The sequence below is a fragment of the Rhipicephalus microplus genome, chromosome 4, assembly GCF_043290135.1.
Source record: "Rhipicephalus microplus isolate Deutch F79 chromosome 4, USDA_Rmic, whole genome shotgun sequence".
Taxonomy (NCBI): domain Eukaryota; kingdom Metazoa; phylum Arthropoda; class Arachnida; order Ixodida; family Ixodidae; genus Rhipicephalus; species Rhipicephalus microplus.
The window spans coordinates 170,855,605-170,880,958 of NC_134703.1; positions in this window are offsets into that span (position 1 = coordinate 170,855,605).

Sequence of the window (25,354 nt, forward strand, 5' to 3'; positions counted from 1 at the left end):
TGGTGGTTGGGGCCAGGGTTAGGGGCGTCACAACCACAACACACTTTGTCCTTGGGCTTTGGGCACACGTCCATGCGGTGACCAAGTTTCCCGCAGCAGTGACACATGTCGAATTGCTTGCGGTACAAGGTGCAGCGTAGGAGAGTGCCGCCGTACCTGACGTAAGTGTGCACTCGCGGTCCTTCAAACGCCACTATGACGGTCGTGCTGTTACTGAGCCGTTTGGCTGCCACGGCGTAAGGGTTACGTGCGTGAACGATGCTGATATGATTGGACTTGGCGTCTTCTTCCAACGGGATGCCCTTGATTATTCCCTTCACCGTGTTGTCGGGGGCCGTCTCGCACGCACTAACCTCGTGGTGGCGGTCGCCGATGGTGATGGCTTGAATCTGTCTGTACTTATCGGCGTGAGAGGCATGTGGTGTGCTCACGACGATGATGTTTTGATGGTTGTTGAAACACACAGTGTCCTCCTCTGATTCATGAGCCGGTACGTTGGCCACGCGGTAAATCGCCGATGCGAGGCGCACGGTTCCAGTGATGGCCACGTCGAAGCCTCCTCGTGGTCGTATCCCGATCTTGAAATCGCTCCGTGGGAGTAGTGGCATTTTCCTTTTTCTAATGACTTGCTGCTTGATGTTACACGGTTGTCGACGCGAACGCTGTCGGTTGCAGTCCGCTCCCTCGCCGGTGCAGGAGGGGGCTCCGTTCTGGGTGTTGCTCTGCGCGTTTGCGCGGTTAACTTGGGTCTTAGATCCGATGATACACCAATCCGCGCCCTCCAGAAACTCTTCGGGGGAGATATCCTCCCCGTTCGCTTGGACTTCCATCGTTGATGAGCGAAGAAAGCGCCCGCGTCAGAGGAGACGCTCAGCGCGTCTCGTCGGGTGGCCGGCTTGCGTGAGCGTTGGGCCAAAGTGGCACAGGTTGAAAACCTCTCGAATCCGGCAAAATGTCCTTTCCGACATTGAATTTTGGTGTCAGTGGAATCCTGGTCACTTTCCGCACACGTTGTTGTAAATTTCATGGGCTGAATGACCGAAAATTAATGGCACATAGTTCTTGGAAGACGGAGCGGACGTGATGCGCGTCCGCTCTCTTCAGCGACCAGCGCGCCCTGCTTTTTAAAATCAAAACAATAATCACTTTAGATATTTATGTAGTATATAATTTTACATATTTAAATGTAATAACAAAGTTCTTTAGTCGGCATAAGAAATTAATATGCCCAAATGCGGTTTGCGTCTGCGCGCCTAGAACAATTTTATTTGTGTGAACGTGCTACCCACCGCTCGATCGCTTCTCGGAAGGTCGGGATTGAGCCGATTTCTCTCGTGCTTTATGTGCGCTTGCGCTTTCTGTTCATGTTTTGTGCTCTGCAAGTGCTGCTCATTACGAGGATGCGCAATACTCACGCGAGGACGTGTGGCTTTGAATTGTGGAGCACTCGCCAGGTATTTACCACATTGCTGCTGTCGGCACTTTGTTATTACCTCGTTCACCAAGTTTTTTTCACATTGTGAATGATAAGTGAGCTTTTGTTTACGTGACGGCCTTGTTTTTCTGTAGTACTTCAGCAGTGTAAGGGCAAAGTTGTGTGAAGTGAAGTACGGACAAGTTTTTTTTTTTTTTTTTTTTTGTGGAGTGTGAAGCATGCACGGGCAGCGAAAATTCAGTGGCAGGTTTGAACAGAGTTGTGGCAGCGGCCGCCTCTGTCGGCAGTGGTGTAGGAGGGGGTGCCCAGCTCGCGAGTGACCACTATTTTAAAGACGATAGTCTTTCTTGGGGAACTTCGACGCAAAAATTTTGGTCTGTCTGTCTGTCTGTCTGTCTGTCTGTATATTTGTCTGTTTGTTTAATCTCAACGGCACCGGGTACTTGAAACGGCTGACCCCATCCGCAGCGCCCACCAATGTTGCTCAAGATTTAGCGTTCATACTTGTGCAATGGTCAATAAAAAGCTATTATTGCGCCTGTTTGGGACACCATAACAACACGCACATGTTCTGCATGTGCGCCTTTTACTAGAAAAGGCATACATAAGTAATTTTAAGAACCATAGCCGATATCACGCTGCGCTGACCATGCGACACTTGCACGAATAGACGAAGGTTTCCAACGCTTTGCTAAGACGAGATGGTGCCGGCACCTACCCGTCGTCTTGCGTTCCACACGTTATCACCTCTGAGACGGGCGCGCACACCCGTCTCAAAGCCACGTGCTTCGTTTTCCGAAAAAACTGCCAGATGGCGCTCATGTCTCACGTGTGACATGCCTGATGCATTGATTGATATGTGGGGTTTAACGTCCTAAAACCACTATATGATTATGAGAGACGCCGTAGTGGAGGGCTCCGGAAATTTACACCACCTGGGGTTCTTTAACGTGCACCCAAATCTGAGCACACGGGCCTACAACATTTCCGCCTCCATCGGAAATGCAGCCGCCGCAGCCGGGATTTGAACCCGCGCCCTGCGGGTCAACAGCCGAGTACCTTAGCCACTGGACCACCGCGGCGGGGCATGATGCACTAGTTTGCCGCCACTGCACGCTCGAGCCACTGACGCTGCAGCTCCAGAATACCAATAACCGGTTTTCTTGCGCACAACATCAAATAAATGTTTTGTTCGCGGTCTCCCCACGCAAGACTATCATCTTTCGACGACACCTGCAGATTAACATGCAGATATGCATCTGCACATAACATGCATAATAACATGCAGAATTTTCTGTTTAATAATTCTGGGGAGTTTGTTAGCTGTAGTCGTTGATCATTCCTAGGGCGCGTAGGCCTGTCTAAGGCAGTTTAATCTGCTGTACGTTCTATTTTGATTAGCTACAGTGTCGTTATACTTTATGACTACTACCAGAGATTTTTTCCTTACGGGTAGCTGAACATTTGCCGGTGTGTGCATCCCCGCCACCACGCGTTTTTATAAATTACCGTGATACTCGAGTTGACGCGTATTCGTATGCAGCGTGTTGCATCGTCTTAAGTATGGCTCGCAAACGTTGCACATACGCTTATGTGTTCATGCACCTGGTTTAGTAAAGTTCGAACTTATGGTATGCACCAGCAACATAGGTTGGCTCATGCGGCCTGAATATATGCATAATAAACCGTTCGTTTACCTTAAACTGTATTTTTGAGCGAATATTTTATGCCTGATTGTGGCCGAATTGCTGTACCTTACTGTGGGAGTGCTAATTCAGTCATTAGTCCACACGTTCGAGCACCATCGATTTTACTCTGCTTGTTTACACTATGTTTGTAGTTTGTTTTAGTTTAATAAATATTCTATGCACCTCGCGCAACCTTGATGTTGAAACTTTGCCAAACACTTTTACGTGTACGAAGATTAGGAATAGTTTAGAGCACCACCTCCAATGACGTTCTCTGAATAATGACAAGCTTAATGGTATATTGGATAATGTAAACTCTCTAGGCATGCGCTACAGATGTTAACGGGATCTCTGGTATGTGCAGATTGAATATTTTATTTATAACTCAAAACTCGCGATAATGGTATAAATCATGGTAAGCTTGCATAAGTCATGCACATATTGCTGCTAAAGTGTAAAATTTGACACCGTATTTATTTCAGAATAATAAATATACACTGAAAGTTTTTCAGCTATTGATACTCAAGGAATTATACAAATCTGGAAATCAGTTTCATCAAACCTTATTACTAAATCGAGGTCAATAGCTTCCAAAATTCTGGTTCCCGGAGATGGTTGCAGGAGCTTGCACGCTTTATTGGGATGGTGTGTGGTTCAAGATGGGGGCCCCGTGTCTTGGTATATGCACGTTTTTTTTCATCAGACAGCCTACGATGCTTAAGTGAGGTGTGTTGCCTTTTTAGCCAACCAGAATCATTGAAACTGATGACCATAATTTGGCAGCACACAATAGTAATTTAGAGACACAAATTTTCGACATTAACGGTATAATCATCTCAGTGCGATCAGCCAGTAGAAAGCTACATAAATTGTATTCGAAATCAAATTCATAGTTTTAATATCGGTTACCTGCGATGAATACTTGATGAAAGTGTATAACATCATGTATGTGTTGTGGTATCATTGAATTGGATGCCAATTCACTATGTACGAACTCAATTCAAGCATGGTTTTAACACACATGCAATGGGGAAATTGCATTTCTTTTCATAAGGTTGCAACTGTGTTCTCCAAGAACACCAAGAAAGTTTAGCTTGTAACATCTTTATTTTGCGTACAGCCTGCTCTTTTAAGACACATTGTTCCAAATTATTTCAAGTGGACTGAAACATTCAGATTTCCTACGAGACACATGTCACTAAATTGCTTTTTTGGTGTTTCCATCGCAGCCTATGCATGCACCTCGCACGAACTGAGTGAAAGATTTCTGGACTAGCCTTTCATCAATAGTGGCTCATGGAAAAGTTGGCTACTGAATATACAGCAGCTGCGCAAGGCTTCTCTTTTCGCTGGGAAGAAATCTTCACTGAGCCACCTGGTTGCTGTATTCAAGTAGTTCGCACGTTCAGGATGTTCAAGAGTAAGCTTTTTGTTTTTCTTTGAAAAGTAAGTGTTGTAAGTTCTGTGCGCCACTTTTGCGGATAGCTAAGTGTTCAGGGCAACACAATGTGCGACAATAATTATCACTGTCAGCCGTGTCGTCGAATGATATTCAATAATGAACTTATTAGGGACTGCAGCAGGCGGCCATGCACATATTAAAAATTTTAGCCAGTCACATTTCTACATAGGTCCAAAGAATTCTGGCATGCCTGTGCTCAGATATCCCACAGGAAAGTTTAGTGTTGGCTTGCATCATTACGCATGCAGGACAGTGAGCACTATTACACAGCAACTACTCACTGAGGTGCCACATATAATCTGACCATGGGTTGAAGATATAGACAAAAATTGTAATGGTTACCTTTTTACTACTGGCTAGTGATAGCAAACACTGACTTCTCGTCCCACCAGGGAGTAGTATTTTGCTGATCCTTACTGCCTTACTTGCACAATAATGAAAAGCACAATTTAACTTCCAAGTGGAATATCTCATAGCAAAGACATGCTCGAAGATTTTTTAAGTGGGAGTGTGTAGAAACACACCTGCCACAAACTTTTTATGCAAACATGCCCACTCTTTCTAGGCACCAAAATTTTGTTATTCTTAGTTAATTGGGCAGCTGACAGCATTGTTGTCTGACGTTGTGTTCCAATGGACACAACTTATCTGCAAAAGCGGTTTTTTGTTCTAAGGGCTGAATTTTAATGCAAGCACAAAGCACGTCTCTGAGTGCGTCAGTGCTGCTTCGTAAGGTTTTATATGGTGTTTAATTTTTGTGTAATCTGCAGTTAGTCACTTAGAGTTGAACTTTTTGCATTGCAATGAGGCTATAGTAGATCAATAATTTTATTTTCACTGCTATATAGACTGAATATATTGTTCTAATATTTTTTATAACCTTAGTTCGTTGTCTTTTCGAATTTATTGCCATAAGTATAATCAGGTGATTGTCTACTGTCATACTTAAAAATACCTACCTTTTCCAATATCTAACCATGTGTGATATAACAGTGATACCTAACCATGTTTACCATTGTTAATGATAACTGACAGAAGACATTCTGGAATATTGCAGCGTTCCTTACTTCACTGTGTCTTTTGTGAGAGTATTTTAGGATGGAATTAGAATTCGGGGTGTTGCGAAACCCACAATTTTATTTTTGAACACAGATTTGTGGCGAAACTTATTAATTTTGACTACTCATGGTTCAAATTTAAATTTCAGCTCACTGGATGAGAAAAAAAAAATCATTTCTTTGACTGGTGCTTTTTGGCTGTTACAAAGTTTCTACCTTCATACATTTGCTACTGGGCCAATAATGTGTTTGCTAAGCTAGCTGGCTAATTTTAGTTCCACTGATAAACGTCATATCGAAGAAAACAGTTGGTGCCTTTTCAATGTGTGCAGGTTCCTGGACAAAGTATATCGCAAGCATCTCAATTGCTTTGTATATTCATAGTTAATATAAAGCGTGCAAGTTAAGGGACAAAGTGTCTAGTCATTTTTATGTATAATACTGGTTACAAGCATGCAACAAGATTTGTTGAAATTTTGAATATACTTTTGGATGTGCAGTATGATCCAATTCAGGCAACACCAGAAACAAAAATTTGTTGTGGTTAAAAAGCCTGTAGACTTTTGTAATGATTGACAGCAGTCACTAATTCATTCTTTCAACAAATGTTCACCGTTTTTTTTGTTAGAAAAGGGCCAGCAATCAATTTGATGGCAAATTATGCTGCCGTCTCTACTCACCCTCAACACTAAACAAAACATGATTGCAAAACAATGACATGGGGCAACAGATTACCCACGGCAAACGCTCAACAGGCTAGTTCGCATGAAAAATAAATGCCTAAATAGTTGCGAAAAGATCTACCAAAAGTCGTTTCAGATTCTTGGCAAGAAGTTTACTAGGCTTCCAATAGTATAGGTACAGTAAACGTTTACAAAAGTTCTTTTAAAAATCTCTAAAAAGCCGTTTTTTTAGAATTCTTGCTAGAAGTTTTTTAACCGTATGATACCGCGGCATTAGCACAGCTACATGTGGTTTTCAAGCTCCTTAGGTTTAAATAGCACTTTAACAAGTCTTCTTACATACCTATGGACTATCCTTTTTGAACATTCACTAGAAGTTTCTTAGCTTGTGTTTCGTGGGGTGCTGTCATTACTAGTGATAACATAAGAATTATGACATGCATGTCATGATTTCAGGGTTATGGTCTCTCCCTTATGTTCATCATACAGTCTTGTTATACCATACCAGTTTTGCAAAATATTGTGAACAAAACCACCGCAAGAGTAGCAAGACTATGAGTCTAAATCATAATATTTATGACATACATGACATGATTTTAATGTTTTCTTTAAAAAATTGTGTTTGTCATACTGTCATGCTATGCCATACCAATTTCGGTATCAATAGCATTAGCGACGCGGCCAGGAGAGCTAAAAGTCATAGGTGGCTACATAGATAGATAGATTGATTGATTGATAGATTGATTGATAGATAGATAGATTGATTGATTGATTGATTGATATGCTTAAAGTCAATGAAGTTCGCTAAGAAATGCTTCATGTTTAAAAGCTGGAAGAAGCCAGCTGATCACAAGCTCCTCAATTGCTCCAGCCTTGCACTAGAAGGGCGGGCTGATCGAAATATTTTATATAAATAGGCTGCTGAATAATGTTCATCGCACAAACGCTTGACAGTCACGTGTTGAACTAGGGCCTTCTCAGACTCATTGAGTTTTATATGAGTTCACACATCAATCTCAGCGTCGGGAAGCATTAGACGAATGCCACTCAGTAAAAGCTACATTTTGTCAGCAATGTGCGACCAGAAAGTGTAAAAAACCGCGACAATCGCTGTTTTAGACTTTGTCAAAAGAACTGGAGAAGAAAGATACTAAGCTGCTGAGTGGTATGCTAAGTGGGTATACTGTACATACGCACCACCTTCTCCGGTGCCCATCATCATCCGTCTTTCCTCTTTCTTTCCCCCTTCCCGTATTCCCTGTGTGTAGTAGCAGGCTAGAGCGAACCAGTTGAGGTCAACCTCTCTGCCTTTCTAAAAATTCTCAGTCTCTCTTTCTCAGGCGTCATTCAGTTTGATTGACACACGCCCATGGCGGTGATCGGGTCCGCCAACTGCGTTTGATCTTTCTGAGGAGCAGTGCTAACGCAGCCACAACAGCGAGCGGCATGATTCATCTGGTTTATTGTGTATACTGTGCGCACACGCACAGTGAAATAAGAATCATATTATCACGTGGCTAAGATGTCTCGCACTCAATTTCACCCTGCTGAGGACGTATCCTCTCAAAGTCGCGTGGCCGCCTCGATGCTAGCACCCCTGGTGACAATCGGTCTTCAAATTTATCTGCAATATTTGATGAAAGTGAAACAAGAGCACAAAAGTGCTGCGTGTACTCCCTTGCAGCTTTCGAGAGTAGGTATTTTCATGCTGCAGGTGGAACAAAATAACCCGAATGAAAGAAGACAAACGTTCACGAACACGCCTTAGGGAGGAGAGTGTTCAGTTGGCGAAAAATAGCCCAACAATCACGCAGATGTCGCTCCACTGTTTAAATATTCACTAAGTGGCGGCGCTGACGTGCACACACACGGTGTTTGTTTGATAATTACGGCAATCGTCCACATACGTTTCACATGCCACGCGTGCTGTTGCAGCCGTTTTTATCAACGCTTCTATCACGCGCTTCGCACTGTCTTGATGCCATGACCACCGTAAAGCAAGCACGTAGCAAACTTGTCTGCCGAGAACCTCGGACCACCCTGCATAGCATCCCTGTCTGCGCCCACTGCTTTACCATTTAGTCGCACACTAGGAAATGACGCTTACGCTGCAGTGCGTTTGTGCAGTCGATTTTTAACATCGATCGTTCTACCAACTAACTACAGATGGCAATATCAGTAGTTATTTGTGCGATCTACAGTTCGATACCGACAAAATATCGGTAGAATTTATAGAACTATCGATAGTCTTGAATCACTATTGTATCATACAGTTCTCTGTCGATCTTATGTGTTTTGGAGCACGTTCATTCAAGCATGGCCCATACAAGCTCGCCCACTATGCTTTGCTATAATCAAGTTTTGAACTACTAGAGAAAGTGCAAATTGCTCTGCGATATGTCTGATGCTGTTCTTGTGAAATTTATCAGCAGAAAATTTCTGCAGGTTGGTGCTCTACACTGAAAAGGTTCGTGCAGCGTTTTCTGTATGAGCCCCTGCAAAAACGTCTCGTAAATTAGCCCATCGATCAGCGCTTCGCACGATACAAATACGCGCTCGTATGTATGGTCCTATATACTTTTTTCATTTTCGTGTGACAGTTTTGTGGCACGATAATGTGTGGACATTTGTGTGGACACAATTTTCGTGCCTGACAATTTGAAGGTTTCTGACGGAGGCCTGTAGTTTTTGTAGTAATGTAAACAAGAAATCTCAGCAACCTACAGAACATGCATATAAAACACGCAAATAACAACCAAGCAAAGCCCTAAGAATAAAACCTAAAGGGCACCCAAGCTTCGCCTACAGCAATGCGACAACGTGATCAGGCAGCGTTCACACGACTTCCTAGTTCACTTTTCATGCTGTGCTCCTCAGTTGACAAACACTCAAACCTTGACGCGAAGTAAACAAAATGTGTGTGTGTGTGTTGTGTGTGTGTGCGTGTGCGTGTGTGTGCGTGTGTGTGTGTGTGTGTGTGTGTGTGTGTGTGTGTGTGTGTGTGTGTGTGTGTGTGTGTGTGTGTGTGTGTGTGTGTGTGTGTGTGTGTGACATTTGACATTATACGCGCTGTTAGTGGCGCTCACTGAAAGAACAGTGACGAAGTGCCGCAGCTACACCAGAAGTTACTATTTGTTGAAGTATTTTTTGAAGCGTGTACACTACATTTAGGCAAAGCAATATGTGAAGCCAAGCCTCTGCCCCATTTGCTGACGCTGCAGTTGATGATAATGATCAATTGTAGCTCAAACCGGTGTCATCACGTTGCAGTTGGTGATAACAACAATCTGTACCTTAGCTCTTTTTAATTGCTAGGTAGCTTAAAACAGCTCATTCATTGATGAGTTTTTGTGGTGCGCGCCTGGTGCGATTATACACTACAACGTAGTATTACGCAGCGACCAGGGTAATCCTTGGAGTGGCAGTACACCCCTGTAAACAGAACCTTTGTAAAGAGAAAAACAAAAACAAAATATCACACAAAAAAAACGAACAGAGCATAGGTAAATTTTTATTTCACTCATGTTCTTAGTAAAATAATATGTTGGGAAAACTGTATTCCTCGAAGTGTGACAAAACTATGTCAGCGTAACTTTGGTGATAAAAGCATTATGCTTGTTCTTCAGCAATTTAATATAAAAAAGCAGAGTAAAGAGCGTATAATATCACAGGGGTCCTGAAGAAAAGAAATTTCGGTTATTTTTTAGCGGAGAAGACGACATGTAGTTCAAGCATGAAAAATTCGATAATTGTAATTAGCGGAAACATTGCCACATGGTCTCCACGTAAGCAATTATCGCACATTATCGAAATGCCCAATGACAAGTCTGGTGGAGAGGGCTTGACGATGTAGGCGACGGGATTGTGACATTCATGTGATAATTAGTGAGTCATGTTCGTCAAATCATCTCACCATTCCATACTAAATTTGGTTTAACCTAAGTTATTGTGTTGATCACGAAAACACCCCAATGTAGGCAGATAGATAGATAGATAAATAGATGAATAGATAGATAGATAGATAGATAGATAGATAGACAGACAGACAGACAGACAGACAGACAGATAGATAGATAGATAGATAGATAGATAGATAGATAGATAGATAGATAGATAGATAGATAGATAGATAGATAGATAGATAGATAGATAGATAGAAAGATAGATAGATAGATAGATAGATAAATAGATAGATAGATAGATAGATAGCGATAGATAGATAGATAGATAGATAGATAGATAGATAGATAGATAGATAGATAGATAGATAGATAGATAGATAGATAGATAGATAGATAGATAGATAGATAGATAGATAGATAGATAGATAGATAGATTGATAGATAGATGCCAAAAGTGCCAGCAGTACGCAAAGAAATGCGTGGCATTTATCAATCAACGTAGACACTGTAAAATGATGGATGCAGACTACGGTTCCAAATGCCGCAGATTTAGGCACGCAAAATGTCTGATATTCTCATAGTATTAGTACCGTCAAGGTAAATGTCTTCTTGAAGGAAGTTTCAAAAATAAATTGGCTTCATTGTGTGTGCCACTTGCTTGTATGATCTGAAACAATTTTCATAAAATTTTACTGCGAAAAAATTATTAAAAACTGTGCTTACATCTCGCGCATGCTCGAAAGTTCGAGCAATTCTAGTAAGGGCGTTGTTCATTCTGTTTGCGAATAAACTGCAAAGTTGCGACTGAATCTTCTTCATTTTTTGTGAAAGTGGAGATCATGTAATGACATTGGCTCGTCTTACAGCTTAACATTGGTAACATTTTACTTGTGATTGACGTATACGGGTATTGTAGGACTCGGGTCGAGCATTCTGAAGGATGTTAGCTCTAGTTACCTTGGTAGATGAAATACAAACACGACGTTAAGGTACTGGTGCTTAAGAAAAAAAAAACCTGGCCCCGTATCTGCATGTAATCTGCAAATGTCGTCGAAAGACGATAGTCTTGCGTGTGGAGAGAGTGAACAAAACATTTATTTTATGTTCTGCGCAAGACCATCGGTGAATGGTATTCCGGAGGCGCTGCGTTAGAGTGCCTCGAGCGTGCAGCGGAGGCGAAGGAGCGCATCAAGTCACGTCACACGTGAGACATGAGCGCCATCTTGCAGTTTCTTTTGGGAAACAAAGCGTGTGGCCTTGCGCGCCCGTCTTAGAGGTGATAAGGTGTAGAACGCGAGGCGACAGGTAGGTGCCTCCACCATCTCGTCTTAGCAAAGCGTTGGCAACACTCCCCGTTACGTGCAAGCGTTGCATGGTAAGCGCAGCATGATAAGCGCTACGGTCCTTAGAATTACTTATGTATGCCTTTTCTAGTAAGAGATACATATGTAGAATATATGCGGGTTGTTATCGTGCCCCAGACATGCGCAATAATTGCTTTTAAATTGACAACTGCACAAGCATGAACGCTCAACCTTGATCAACATTGGCGGTCGCGGCGGATGGGGTCGGCCATTTCAAGTACCTGATGCCGGTAAGAGTGGACATACAGACAAATGTACAGACAGACAGACAGACAGACCAAAATTTTTGCGTCGAAGGTCCCAAGAAAGACTATCGTCTTTAAAAAGCAACGCTAATAGCGATTCGCAGCCTCAAGGGTGACATTCATATGCGAAGCAGTCATGCCGCGTTAGCACCCAAGCGACAGAGACGTCACGACCAGGAGGTAAGCTAGGCGTAGGTAGTCGTGACTTCCGGTAATTCGGCGCCAGTAGAGGCCAGGCTGAAGTCAACGTGACAGCTTCCTCGAGAGTTCGACTTTGAGCGTAACTAAGTGAAGACCGACGAGAAGAGACTCCCAAAGTAAAGCCGAAAACCCAAGCTTCCGACAGGTTAATTATCCTGCCGAGTGAGGTGAATTAGAACGCGCTTTTTTTCATTTTTATTTTTATTTCACTTGGCGTCGAATAATGCATGTGGATTACGAAGAAAGTAAGGGCGAAATACTGCATCCATCCAAGATACAGTGAGGAGAGCAACAATTGTTTTTTTTTTGTTTTTCCTTGATCCTTTATGCGTGTCTTGCAAGTGCAAGCACTTTTTTTAAACTAAACGACAAAAAAAAGCTGGGATGTGTTTTCCCTCGGCGTTGACGTTGAATGACGTCCATTGCAGTGGAGGGCTGAAACTTTAGGAGTCGAAAGTGACCAATATAGAAGGTGCTTCTAGTGTGTGGGAAGACGACTAGACACGGAAGCTATTGACATGATAGCGTTTGTATTAACATTTTATTGGCGGTTCGAATTAAAGTCAATTATCCTTCTCAGTGATAAAACGGTGCCTAAATCTTCTTGAAGGTTGTGCCACCTGCTTTCACTGTACCGTAGCAACGCGAAGTCGGGTGTGCTTTCACGGCAAACCAAATTTTCCCTTTTTGTAGGTAATTGGTGATCCGTGATGAGCGTCAGGTTAGATCAGACAGCGCCTTCGGCTAGGTTTGTGTCTTCTTTGGTAATATATTCATATTTACATTCCACATTTGGGGCCTTGAAACCATATGTCACCAACAAAGACGTGTTGTTGTTCATTTTATTGCGGCATTAAATGAAGTATGAAAGTTCCGTCATTTGCCCACAGAGGCGGTGTATATGCTCAATGGTCGCTTGCGATGTATGCGGCCCCACATGTGAGCATTAAGGGTAAAAATGTTAATCTTGCTCTTGTGACAAGTGTAGATGATTCATTGCGCTCTAATCTTCGTCGGCTGACTCTTATAGGAAAGTGAATTCGTCGCTGTGTGGCAACTATAGCAGGGCGGCTGGTCCCCACGCGCGCAAGAGCCTTCAAAAGAAACGACTCGGCTTGTTGGTGACTGTTTCAAGGCTGGAAGTTGACTAGGAAGTTGGAAAGGAAAGAGAGAGGTGGAAAGAGAAGGAGATTGGAGCCGGTCCCACGAAGGCTACCGTGTGAGTGGTGCGAGTGAAACCCCCTTCGATCCTGGCAGATCTGTGTTGGCAGCCCTCCGCTCAAGCCGTGAAATTAGGCGGCGAAGATGAACGCCTTCGACGGTGTCTGTACGGCTGAGAGGCAGGAGGAACCTTCCGGCATTCTTAGCACCCTCCCCCCCCCCTCCCTCCGTTGAGCACACGCTCAATCCTGGTCGTCTTTGTCCCATGGTAGCTGCTTAGGCATTGAGCTCTAGCGGGTACGATGACACAAGGCTCCCTAAGGGCCGTTCCACGCACTTCCCGTACAGCCGCAACGCACGTACCGGGAACCCTACCGCACGCAAGCGGGGAACAAATAACCCAATTGGCGACGCTCTTTTACCCTCCGCAGCGTCGCAATTTGGCTTATTTGTCCCCCGCTTGCATGCGGTAGGGGTTCCAACACGTGCATTGCAGCTGTGCAGGAAGCGCGTGGAACAGCCCTAAGATCGTCGAAGTTCCCTTGCATTAGGCAGAAGTATTTGGCAACCAGGAAATGTGTAGCCGGCAAAGGCATAAGCTCCCCCGCGTCCGTACAGCTGAAGGTCAAAGGATGGAAATTAACCATGGCTGCTGCCTGTGTTAAAACTTTGTAGAGGCTGTCGTAGTCGAGACCGCAAGGCAGTGTTCTTGGAATTGTTATTTCCGGAGCTTACAAAGCCACCGGTGTCATTTGTTCTCTCTTGCACATCTAGAGGGATCTTTTGGTCCCGTGTTGTACAGCCTACTCAGAGGATTTGAAACATCATCTTTGCGGTGAAATTATTGAGCGCAAGGAAACCATATGGGTCGAAAATGCGTGCTAGAGACCATAGTGTAATTTGCTTTGTGCCCTGTTGACTTGCAAAGAATCCAATCAGGGCGGACATCTAAAAAACGAACTCATCTCTGCCAAACCTCCGTTCTAAAGCGAGAATCTTTGTGGGGCCCAACTCCGGTAGAGCCTTCAGGGTGGTCTCAGTCTCAGCAGCTGATGCCATTAAAACTGCATTCTTCAATCGCGCGTTCCTCAGCTTGATGCTTCGCGCCTCGAGTATAAACTGCGCTTCTTTGCATATCTGCTCCGCTTCCTTTATACTGCCAACAACAGTAAGAAAGCCATCGACATATAGGTTACCATTCAGTATCTTAGTGAGGCGGGGAAATTTCTCGTCAGGACTTTTCAAATGATGACGCAAGGTGGCTGTGAGGAGTAAGGGGCTGCTCGTAGCACCGAATGGTAGCCTTGTAATTTGGTATTTTTCAACTGTGGGTAGCACTTCGCCTTGCTTTGGTGTACTTTGGTACTACAGAAAGCGGAGAACCTCGCGATGTTTTCAGGTAGCTCAATTTGTAGAAAAGCTTTTCATATGTTTGAGTTTGAGTTTGAGTTTAGTTTATTTACCCCGTACAATTGTACAGTAAGTGGCTGGGACAGAGGAAAAAAGCTGTATATTACAGCTTAACAAAGCCCCATATTCCCATGGCATCTGTGGCAACAAAAACGGCAAAATCAAATTAAACACAGGACAGCTTAAACCAGCAATTCATATGCTTTGCATCAGAACAAAAATTTTAACCAAACTATACTGTCCAAAAATGCACAGGCTCTACATCGAATGAAAAAAATAATGAAACAGAAAAAAATACTACACACAAATTAATAAAGCAAATTTAAAATAAAAGTATTAGAAAGCGTACGAACATTTTCATAATTAATTTGTAATTTATTTAGTATATTCGGCAAGCAATAACTCAATGACTGAAAGCCATATTTTGTGCACGGTCTCGGCACATGCCAATATTAAGAGTCTCGGTTTAGGCACGTTGAAGGATTTAATTGCAAGTTAGCTAAACTACGTGTACAGCCGCGACCTTTTATGGTATCAGATCTAAAACAGACTGCTAAAGACTATTCATAGGCGTTAAACCCCACATATCAATCAAGAATATTCATAGAGCAGGTTTATTTGATTATTTTGTATTTAGCAAATAATTGTGAAGTATGGGCATTAAAAGGGAGGTTACCAACAGATCGTAGCACCTTTGTTTGTAATATAATAAGATTACTAATAGATTGCTTTGTTCCATTACCCCAAATTAGGTTGTAGTAACTCAGATGTGATGTAAAGAGCGCATATTGTCAGACATTATGGCCACATTGTACACTTGAAATTGAATTATAGTTTTGATAAACTTCGATTTATGTTTGGTCCTGCGCAGAAAATGTCGTTGAATGATAGCTTCCCTTCTGTTTTAGAGGACGCATCGAAAACAACCCTCCACTTGATTCTTTTGCTAACATCTCGCTGTGGCATGTGATAAGTCGGGCCCTTTGGGGACTCCCCAGTTCCACTCCGAAAACTAGGCGAGTGGTGGGCACTTTTTTGAGAGACTACTTTCTTGTCCCATATTTCACTCTCTTTTACAAAGTAAATGACCTCTTTTTGAGGCTGAGTGCGATGATTCCTCCAGAACAGGTCACAACACTCCCCCTCAACACACTAACATTACTCTGCTCGAACCAGAGTAGCATAATCTCACTGAAGAGAGTAGTAATACACCTCACAAAAAAAATAGCAGAACATGTGCCGAAATTGGGCTTTTTAATCGTTTTTTACGCATCTCCGCGCTCGCGGATCGTCAGGATCACTAAATACGAGCACTACGACAAAAAAACTAAATTTCAAAAGAAAAACTTCAGCGAGTGAGACTCAAGTCTTTCAACTCTAGGCGTACCACAGCTTGCGAGCCTGACTCGCTAACCACTACACCCCCCCTAAAATACGGTGGCGTGGTGATTACTTCCATATGTCATATGTCTTGTAGGTGATATGTCGGCATTTTCTTGTTTAGACGCATAAATTTGAATGTCTCTGGGTGTCTCAAAACCAGCCAAACTGTAGCTAACGTGTTTACTGTGTTTGTTTTGCGCTTCTTCAGATCAGAACGTCTACGCGACACGTGCTTTCACAGTAGAAAACAGAATATCAGCGCAACCGATTACATGAACGTCATTTGCACTGACTCGCAAAGTGATTAGTAATTTCTGCGTACGTAACATCACGCCCTTGAAGAGTACACTAAACAACCTAGTTTTTTTTTTCATCCCATTGGATATTTTTTTGGTCATTCTTGTTTGCGTTCTGCGGCTAAAGCCACAATAGTTCTCTGTATACATATAGCTGTACCGTACGTTAGGCCTACGGCACCATCGCCCACGAGCGATAGTAGAAGCGCGAAACATGAATATAATATAAGGAGAATGTCATAGCCGTTTGCGCTGAGCTTCGATCGTGACCGATTGAGTATGATACTATTCGCTTATTTCACTACACAGACCCAAAAATATATTGAGATATTGTTGATATTAGTTGATATTAAGAGTTCAAAGTGCCTTCGGGTGCAATGAAGTTCACTGGCGTGCGCTGGAAATGCTATTATTTTGTTAACATTTTATAATGCCTGAACAAACAATCGCAATACGTTTACCGCATATATGTGTGGTTTTAGGTAGTGCTAATCACTCGCGGTGTGCCTCCGCATCTAAAAGTAATCAAGAGCAACAGTATAACCGCGTTTTACTTTCGTATGCCTGAATAATATATGGACATTCTCTCTTCCAAAGGGAGCAAGAGTAGAACGCTGTTTCACTCTCTCATTTCATACAGGGGGCAATATAGGTTCACTCTATCTGATGCTTTCGAAGAGTAGAACAGCACTCTGAAGAGTAACTTGGCTTTTTACTCATGCGATACCCTCCGTAGTTTTTAGAGTGTCATTGGTTTCCTCAGCGTGTCCGGCTTGAAGTTAGTTCCGGATTGACTGGTCATAGCTGCGCATCACTTTGTCATTTTGCAGTAGTTTCACAAAGAGTGAGTGAAGCCTGTGTGATGTCCTTCTCCTGGTGTCGGTCAGCTACCATTCATTTACTTTTCATGGAAGCCTGACTTCGTTTCAACCGTTGTTGTGGACGATGTCGTTCTTAAATGCCCCCAAAACGTCATCGTTTTCAGTGGTCAGCGGTGCATCACTGATCATGTGAAGGTGGTCCAGTTTCAAGACTTTTTCAAGTTGACGACAAACGTCATCTGGTTATTGGTTCACGTTGACGCGCGTCATTCCAGCACTCGTCAGCTGCGTTGAGGCAGCTGTAGCCTCCATCAATACACTGTCTCTGTGGCTATGAGCCTCTAGTTCAAGCACTTGACTCTGCACGTTGTGACGTCACAGTAGAAATCAGCTTCAACAAGCAGCTCAATTCCAACTCCGGGCTGATAGCCTTAAGATACTGTGCCGGCAAGTTTGAGGCCCTGTTCCTGTGCGAGGTGGGTAACACAGTCGTCCAGTGGTAGCAGCAGGTCTCGGTTGATCTCGGGCATCTCGAGTGCTTCTATGCGTACTCTGGTGTTGTTGCGACAGTTTTTCAGCCAGTATTCTACCTGACGACAGCGTTTTTCCTCCAGCGGCGTCTGGCTTCCGAAAGTGTTACGTTTGGCCCGGCACTGCATCTGGGCAGACGCCATTTTACGTCAGCCGGTCTGCGAGGTTGCTTTCGACCCCATTGGCGCCCAGCCTGCAGGACGCTGTCCTGTAAAGGCTCCAGGTAGTGACCAGGTCCCAATGAAATTTTCGTGAGACAAACCTTTTGTTGAACGGGCTCGAACAGCGTGGCACGGCGCCACTGTGGCTGGGCTCATTAAGTCAACCTCTCGACTCGGCTATTGTCATCTAAGCGACGCAATCGCAAAGCACCGTCAGTCCGGAAGCGTTAGAAGACGTTGAATAAGCCATCCCCAGGATCCCCAGGCGGCCGTGTTCGAGAGAGCTCTGCAAGCTTGTAGCTGAAAGCAGTCATGAACCGATGCTGACACTCGGGTCAGCGGCCATCTCCCCGGAGGAGCTCAACTTCCCTCTCCAGACTCTACCTCCTCGCCCTGCGGTGCCTTCAAGGCGTGGGCTGGGTGCGTCATTGTGTGGTGCGCTTGTGCTACTATTTGAGCTTTTCGCCCAGCCGAGTGGTGCAATATCTGCACCCTTTCTGGTGGGTGTACCACTGAGACTTCACGTCAATTGATTCGTGGCAAGAGTGGTCACCGCCTTCTTTGGACCTCCGTGTAAGAATGTGATGGGCTATAAAATCCGAGGATATTTTGTTAATAAGAGCAGAATCATGAGCAGAATAGTGAACTCAATCTCTGTTGTACATAATACGGGATCTTCTGAATCCCTATACTGTTCCATTCTTTGAACTATCATGTAAATAAACTTTCGTTCAGTCTCCTCAGAACACCTTCCCCTACTGGCGAGCATCGGTGATGAGGACGACGGTGGGGTGCCAGCTACCGCGAAGAAACCCGCCGTACCTGCCATCATCAACTTCCTATGTTAATAACGGGTGGCAGCGGTGGGATGCCATCATCTACTTCCTACACTTCACAATGGTCAGCCTCTGCTGTCCTATAACGTAGAACATTAGACGACAGGAAACTTCCTCTCGTACGAATGTTCTCAGGCTACCACCGTCGAGCAGCATTTGCACCAAAGCAGTCTTATTCGCTCCTTCTGCAGATGCTCGTGCCATCTGTTGATGTACTCTTGCCTTTGTACCTTCACTTGAGGGAGGTGGCACTACTCTTTGGTTGAGCTCGCAGACGCCTGTAGTGTGCCGTCCTGAACACTTCACACACTTGAGCCACCTTGATGTTCGACACTCCGTGACACGGTGATTTCTTTTCACGCACTTGTAACAGCACCGCTCCTTCGCCATCACCGCCATTTTCTGCTCCATTGGAATGGGGGCGATACAGCTTTCTGTCGTGTGCCCTTCTTGATTGCAAAATATGCAGTCCTCTACGCCCCCAGTCACAGCTAGAACAGACGCAGACGGCAGGCGGTCTCTAGTGATGGGAGCTTTCTCTTTCATAGCGGCGTCAGGCACCGGTCGAACTGCACGCTGGGCTCTCTTTCAAGTCTCCGCCTCCACCTTCATGAAATTTAGGATCTCCTGAAGGCCATCTTCAGGAACGACGTCTGTAGTTGTCTTTCTCTGGAAGTACTCGAGGCATAGCTCATTCGGGATGCTTTGCCGGAGAACGGTCAATAAAAGGACGTTGTAAGTGCTCGAAGCCACACCCAGTGCCTCGAGACTGCGGACGGGTACCCATCTGCAGTTCATCGTAGAGTGTCCTTAGCCTCTCGGTGTCCTGAAGATTTTGCGCCGGGTGGACCTCAATAATAACGACATGTGCTTGTCAATGATGCCCTCGACCTTGCCAAATCGTTCAACTGATGTCTTCATAGCCATTTTGTAGTTTTGTTCACTGAGTGGCGGACCATCGATAGAAGCCGCAGCCTTTCTGGTTCGATAGCCGGTCGGATACAGGAGCTTGTCGGTGGTACAGAGCGCTGTATATTTGTGAATCGTACATTGGAACTAATTCCAGAATCTGGTCCATGATATCAGATCCTCATTGAAATTCGTCATCTCGAGCTTCGTAAGTGTGGTTGTGGATGACGGACACAGGAGATCTGAAGGCGTCACTGGGCTCTGAACAGAACCTTAATGTGCGGCTTGTTCCGAATTGTTACTTCCTGATGAGTTGCCTTCCTCTGAACCCGTAAAATTATTGGGCGAATATGAACGTCTTCTATGGCGTCTGTACGGCGGGAAGGCAGGATGAAGCCTTCGGCATTCTTAACATCAGGCAGACTCCCGATAAGATCTGCCCTGTGTCTGACTAGTTTCTATTGTATTAAGGTTTATCATTCCTAATTAATTTATTTTAGTTTATTACAGTTTCTATTTAGTTCCTATTTGCTTCCTATAATATATAGCTTTATCAACAAGAGATACGTTTTTTTGCTCTAAGGATAGCTTTGCCTGTCCCCCTTTCGCTTTTGTACGCAACAGTGGGATAACTCAGTAAATAGACGTCTTTGCCCCTAATGTTTCTTTTAATAAAACTACTTGTGTCTGCTCACCTATTCATCCTATGAGTTTGTGTGCAGTGGGCTTGCGCCTCTGAAAGCCTATACAGTTCAAATGCGGGCTTAATAAGGTTGAATAATCTACAATCGCAGTTTTATAGCGAAAGCTGTTATGAGATCACAACTCGGGTAACGCGCAGTTGTCCGCTGACGCCAGTGTCCATAACCACATCGCGTGAAATTGAAAAACAAAAACAACCTAGCAGCAACGACACAAGGGGGCTCAAACCCGGGTCCGCTGGATGCCAGCCCAGTATTCTACTACCAACCTGCTCAGGTGCTTGTGACGTGTTGGCGAATTTGCCTTAGGCAGGCTTGATCTCGGGGAAGCAATCGTGTTAATATGACTTATAAAGCGCTTTAAAACAGTGAAAGAAATACCAGCCGTCGCACAATGCGAAAGCGTTAGGATTGAGCCATCCAATGATTCAACCCATTAAAAAAGCTTGTTCTTGTTTCCCCATTAACTGTGGCGCATACCCACTTCAGCCATATTTAATCATCGTCGTCAGGCCACTGCATGAACAATTGGCACAAAATTTCTTGCAAGTATTTAGTGGATGCCGCGGTTCTCAGAATAATGACGAAAAATAGCCAATTGAATGCAAGCCGATTACCCAAGAAACCTTTTATTAATGCCCTAATGAGTATGAAGCAACTGTGCTTGCGGTAGTTAGCCAATGAGTGTTTTAAAAAGGCTCTGCAAAGCTGCTCTTCTAGCTTTCACTGCTTTTGTGCTGCGCCTTCGCGCAGGCCAGGCGTTTTTCATACTGCATATCATTCTCCAGCCAAAATACACCACCAGAAAATCTTGGGTTTACTCGGACTCAATCACTAATCTACTATTCTATTGATGTTTTGGCCATTCCAAGAGTGATTGCTTGCTATCTCAAGAAAATAATTACATAATTTGCTCTTGTGTATTATTCAAACTCCCATTCAGCAACGAGCTAATATTTAAAGCAAAATACACATTGCCCTGACTTGACCACTTCTAAACTGTTGGTATTGATTGTCATATAGCAACAGTTCATATTTAAGGCAAAATACACATCACTCTGATTCTACCAATGTTGTAACGTTGGTATTCATTGCATCACCATTAAAACCATTTTTATTTTTCTGGTTGATTATAATCAACTTTTCTCTTTCAATTCCTAAGGCATTAGGGTAACAAAAAATATAATCATATAAAGAAATCCAAGAGAGTTGTATTCTCGTACTGGCATAGAAAAATGCCAGCTGGCCGATAGCAGATGGATTTTTATTTGTGTGCTCTTTGGGGCTGCTCTGTTTTTTCCTTCCTTTACATGAACACAACATACGCTGCAAAGGCCCTTTTGCCAAACGCCAGAGCATGAAAACTCTAAACTGAGAAAACTTGCACCTGCTAGATATGCACATGTTTCCCGCCATGGTAGATCAGTGGCTATGGTGCTCGGCTGCTGACTCGAATGTCAATGCTTGATTCCTTCCGTGGCGGTCACATTTCCGTGGGGATGAAATGGTAGGGACCCGTGTACTGTGCAATGTCAGTGCACATTAATGAACACCAGATGGTCAAAAATTCCGGAGCCCTCCACTGTAGCAACCCTCAACAATCATACCATGGTTTTGTGACTTTAAACCACACACAATAATATAAAGAAAAAAGTGTATGTTTAATGGTTCGTTTTCTTTGTCAGATAACTTATAAATAATAGTTAACACACAAACTTGCCAAGGAAAGTATCGAGGATGTCATTAGAAGTCTTTGTAAGGTAAACAAGGACAAAGAAAACTGCACAAAATATACATTGCCCTGGGGAGGGACCAAGCCTTGGCTCTTCAAAGAACGCGTCTGATACTCAACCAACTCTGCTACTACGGCGGCTAACCTTCGTTCACTTTGTGAGAAAAAATAAGCACTAAACTTGAGAGCGTCAGTCAGCGCCACCAGTAGCCTCGACGGTAACTGTGTAACACTTTTCTTTCTTCTTTCTTTGTCGTCACGTAGCACGTGATCTGATTACAATTTGGCAGCTGACCAATAATCCCTTGGGTACCATTTCAAGGCAACACGTCTGCCAGAATGAGATCCTCGCTATGAGTGAAAAAAAGAAGTGTGCTTTACAGGAGGCCTGCAGCACTTTTTGAGCGTGGTCATAAAACGCTGCCGATAAGTACTAGAGGCTCCCAGAACACGCGAGCCAAATATAGCGCAGCTCATGGCAAGGATTTTGCAATAAATTATCAAAGTCAGCTAAAATTGCTTTCTGTTCTTAAGAAAATGAAGGAAGATGCTAACAAATAACACGTAGAAGGCCATCTATCAGCCATTGGCTAATTTGAACTTGGCGTGCTCGGTCATTACAGGCATCTCCACGAGAGGCCACGACTTGGCCACGTGTGTGCGCGCAATCACACGGCAAAATATAAAAAAAGCCTTGTATTTGAAAAAAAAGATAAAAACATTGCTGAGGGTCCCGAGGAGCACGTGGTGTATTTTCTTTGCCCCTGCCACTACCACTGGCATCCGACCAACAGCGCCACGATGTGTGAGGTTAGTTTTTGACTTCTGCAGCATGCGGGCGTGTATTTTTTTTATGATTGACAGCGAAGGTGCTGCTAAAGAAATCCCTTCTTGTCTCTATGAAGACTATGTATCTATGAAGACTATGTGTAGTGGTTGGCTATATTCTTAGCATTTCTCTACTACCTGATTGATATTATGGATGCAGACGATTGTTGAGTAGCCTGATCAAAATCCTGCTTGTTCCTTTAGTTGATGGAATTCCAATGTTGTCTTAATTCTGTTAACAGTTACCTTTGTAAATAGCCTGTATACTACGGAGAGCAAGCTGATAAGCCTAAAATTCTTCAAGTTCTTGTCATCTCTTTCCTCATGTATTAGGATGATGTTAGCTTTCTTCCAAGATTCTATTACTTGTGCCGTCAGGAGACACCTCGTAGACAGGGTCGCTAGTTTTTCTAACACAATCTGTACTCCATCATTTAGCAGATGTGATGTTACCTGATCCTAACCAGCAGCTTTACCTCTTCGCATGTTCTCCAAGGCTTTTCTGACTTCTTCGTTCATTACTTGTTGGGTGTCATCTGGGCTACTGCTAGTTCTTGTATTAGGGTCGTGGTTATTCCAGCTACTGTACAGATCTTTGTAAAACTTCTCCGCTAATATATCTATCCTATTCATATTGGTAGTTATTTTGCCTTCTTTGCCCCTTAGTGCATACATCCGATTTTTGCCTATCGTAAGTTTTCTCTTCCCTGCTTTGACGCTCCTCCACTCTTCAGAGCATGTTCAATTCTTTCCATGCTATACCTTCTTACATCGGATACCTTACGCTTAATAATCAACTTCGAAAGATCTAGCAACTCTATTTTGTCTGTTGTACTTGAGGTTTTCATGCTTGGACGCTTCTTAATGAGATAATTCATTTCCTGGGACAGCTTGCAAGTGTATTGTCTAACTATCTGACGAGTATCATACTCCGTAATGATACTCGTGAGATTATTATTCATTGCGACGATGCTGAGCCTGGTTTTCTCGATAAAAGTTGAGTGCCTGTTCTGAAGCGAGATTCTGAATTCCTGTACTTTCCCTCTTACTGCTAGCTTATTGATTGGTTTTTTGCGTATCAGTTTCTGTCGTTCCTTCTTCAAGTCTAGCCTGATCCGAGACCGTACCTTTCTATGGTCACTGCATCGTACCTTGCCAAGCTATTCCACATCCTACACGATGCCTGGGTGTGCACTTAGTATAAAGTCTGTTGCGCTCTTATTTTCGCCTATAGGGCTTCTCCATGTCCACTTACTTTTCCCTCGCTTTCAGTAGAAGGTATTCAAAATCTGTAAATTAATTTGTTCTGCAAATTCTACTATTAGCACCACTCTGGCGTTTCCAGATTAAGCTAACCAGATTAAGCTAACCTAAATAGTGCAATCTTGTGCTAGTCAGTTCTCACCAAGTTAAAACTGCCTAGCTATTTATATGACTATGGCCACAATAGACAATAGAGCTGAAGCCAGATTAGTCAAGCTCAAACTAACGCAGTCTTGAACCACGCATTTTGAGTAAATTCAATTTGTTCAGTCGAGTAGATGATTAAGTATGGTAACGGACGCTGTGGACTATACCGGATTAGGCTCATCTCCATTTAGCTAATCAAGAGCAAGTAAATTCAGAGTGAGATTGCCTTGCATGTTAGATTACTGAGGTTAGACACTTAATGCAGCTCGAAATAAAGTGGATTAAGCTAATATTAACAAAGCTAATGCTAAAAAGTCTATTCTGAGTAAGTTGAGGCAGAGTAAGTTATTCTGAGTAAGTTGAGTAGTGCCACAATAGGGCCGTGTGAATGAAGCTGGAATAATGTAATTCACCTTAAGTAAACCACGAGCAAGTGAATTTGGAGTGAGTTAAGATTGTCTAGCTCTGTGGATGCTGGAGCATGCTCACGTTAAGACCTTATGAATATAGCCAGATTAAGCTAATCTGAATTAGGCAAAGTAATCTCATTTTTGTGTTAATACTAAACCTTTACGTTAGTCCTACTCTCTTTCCGTGACATGTCAATATTGGTAGTCAAGATAAAAATTCCGTCATTGAAGCTGTTACATCTAAAGTGCGGAGACCAACGTAGAATAGTAGCAAACACTTTATTGCTACATCATGGCGGAAGCACGACGGTAAAAAAGCAAATCAAGAAAGTGAGTGGGGCGGCAGCGTAGACATGCCAGTTTATATTGATCGCAGTGGTGTCACATGGTTATCGGGCAGTTCGGCTGGCCGGTCTTATCTACAACACCAGGTGCTATTGCATACATTATATTTCCTCTCGTTAAATTGTGGGAAGCTGCAGGTAAACAAAATTAAGATGGCGTGTAGCGACCTGGCGCTCGTCGATTGCGTACGGGTTATCTTCGTACTGGTGGTGCTGCTTAAGAGGCTGTGGGCACTACCACAAGTCTCCGCAGGGGCGTCCGAGAACTACAAGAAGGTGTCCTTGTTCTCCTCACCTTTGACGATGCCAGCTGCACTCAAGAGAATCTGATCTTGTTGACGATACCACACGGCCAGGCCCCGTGGTGTGTGCACCGTGATAGA